Below are 2,688 nucleotides of genomic sequence, written 5' to 3'. Positions count from 1 at the left end.
CGTCATTACCCATTTAAGCCGTCTCCAGCCATTATTACGTAATATGCTTTTGTTTTGTTTTTTCTTTCATTTTGCAAAATATAAAAACTTTGAATCATCGCAAGCGTTATCGAAAATATAGTTTACGTATACAGCCAGAGATTTTTTTATGACATATTATATTCACGTGGATATATGCTGGCTGTATGTAAATCAACATTTCGGGTGGAAAATGCTGCTTAAAATACAACAACAATAATTCTACAATGGAAGATTGCAACAGATTTATACGCCAAATCACTAAACAGTGTCTTAAGTAGAAGGGCTGCTTTTTCTGTTTCATCACCAAACAACCAGAACGCCATATTGAAAAAACAAAAGAAAAATCACAACGACAAATAAAACAGGTCTATCATAATTTAACTCCCTTAAGTGATTTGACATTTAATTTATTTTGCAAGCACTACTGAACTTGTACTTGCAATTTAAATAATTGAAATTTATTAAAACTTAAACGCCTTTTTGTGTAATTTAAACTGGAAAACATTTCGGGACAAGAATATGAAGTCTACACGAGATTGAGGTAACCACAGAATATGCTGGAAAAATCACAGATTCATCGATTCAGATAGCAAGAAAGCTCAAAGAATCTATCTGCATTAACAGAGACTCTAGCAATCATTGGTCAGTACTCGTGTGTTCCGCCAACCACGACAAAGAAATGTAAACCAACCACCTCTTCTCAATCTACCCGAACACTGTATCACCCCCACCCGCAGATAAGTATTCCGAGTTATTTTTGGATCCTGTGATCCCAACCCTGAAAATTAATGAAAATAATAAATAATTCCTTTTAAAAAGTTAAAATTAAAACTCCACTACTATCCTAACAGCATACTTATTATGTAAACATTAATTTTCAAAGCATGAATACTTAATCCAGGAACTCGTTGCTCACGTACCAGCCTTAGTCCTTCCAGCCAGATCAAGTCCACCTCGCCTCGACTTCCGAACCGCCGCTGGACAGAAAGACAATTCACCCGCCACTTCTGACTTTCTTCACGGCTCTCCATCTTATCTCTTCTCACTGGCCTATTTCTGAAAATATGATCTCAAACTAAATCCACTGAAACAATAACAACTCTCGCGCGGGGTTGAAGGGGAACAATAGTTCCCGAGCACCCCAGTTGGGAAGGACAGACAAACATAAAGTTTGTTTTTTCTTCCTTCAAACTAAATTACTGCCACTGTAGTTTTTTTTTTCCAATGCCAAGCTGACGTGCGGGCCCGGCATGGCCAGGTGGTTAGGGCGCTCGACTCGTAATCTGAGGATCGTGGGTTCGAATCCCCGTCACACCAAACATGCCAACCTCCGCCTTTGCCTGGTCCCAAGTCCAGGATGAGAAAGGGGGAGGGTTGGGCGCGGGGCTAACAACTCCACCCCGTAAAAAACCAACCTGCTACAAGTAATTGCAACAACACCTTCCGTTGGCGAAGTGTTGTTACGGCCCTATGCTTACAGGGAGTTTACAGGAAAAAAAAAAAAAAAAAAGCTGACGGGCAAACGGAAACGTTGCTGGCTGGACTAATTTTTTTTTTTTTTTGCAGATCTTTAGTCCTGTAAGGTTAACTGTCGACCATTTCACCTTCATTTTATTTCAGTATGAATATTCCGCCTAAACCACATGTAAAAGCAGATAAGTAACACAGGCAGAATTTTGCCCACTATCATAAACGGATTTAGCACTTTGAAAATTTTAAGAATTTTGTAAAAAAACAAACAAAAAAAAACGTATTATAGGAGAATAATATATGTTGTGTTTGCATACTAAGTCATTCATGATTACAAACTTTAAGGTATAATAATAATGAAGTTTTAAAGGTAAAGTTGTATGATAGAGGAGTCTCCCCTCCAACCATGGGCGTCCGCAGATATTTTTCCAGGGAGGGACCAAGTAGTGTAAAATTGTGAATTGAATAAAAAAAAAATTCTTATAAACATGCTGAATGATAAAGAAAGAATTACGTGTTCTCATTTTCCGGGAAGGGGCAACTGTACCCCACTCCACACTAAAGGCGTTAATTCGTTGTCGTAATATAGAACGAGCTACCAAGACATTAAAAATAGATACAACGATGTTATGGAAGGAATTTTGTGTGGAAGCCACGGACTGTCACAGATGACAGTCTCTTCAACTTCTCTCTCACGCTACTGCGTGATGTGAAATACTTAAAATTCAAAGTAATACATTTATATTTTCACTGCACACTGTTTTGTTTGTATTCAAGCGAAAAGCTACACATTGGGTTATGTGTGCTCTGCCCACCCCCGGTCTCAAACTCCGAATTTTCGCGTTAAAAACCCTTAAGCTCGCCGCTGATCTACCGGAGGGAAACTCCAAATACCGATCGTCCCTAGCTTTGGAGCTGAAGTCACGTGGCTCGCCACCCACACTCTGGAACTGAGGGTATGTTGTAAGAGTTACGGTCATATTTCACTATTCACTGACAAGAATTTTTTAATAAGCCTATCTTCAATAAATGATAGTTCACTTGGTCTACATTCAGTAATTAAAAAACAAAGGGTAATACATTTTTTTTATTATCGTCGAGAGATATCACACAGTAAATTGAATGAGCCTGTCTGCTAATACCCCAGTAAACAATATTTAATGCATTTGTATGTAAAACTGAACAAATATGTATATT

Source organism: Limulus polyphemus, unplaced genomic scaffold (assembly GCF_000517525.1).
Source record: "Limulus polyphemus unplaced genomic scaffold, Limulus_polyphemus-2.1.2 Scaffold5802, whole genome shotgun sequence".
In the NCBI taxonomy this organism is placed as follows: domain Eukaryota; kingdom Metazoa; phylum Arthropoda; class Merostomata; order Xiphosura; family Limulidae; genus Limulus; species Limulus polyphemus.
The sequence above is the reverse complement of the archived record's forward strand: the minus strand, read 5'-3'. Positions refer to the sequence as shown.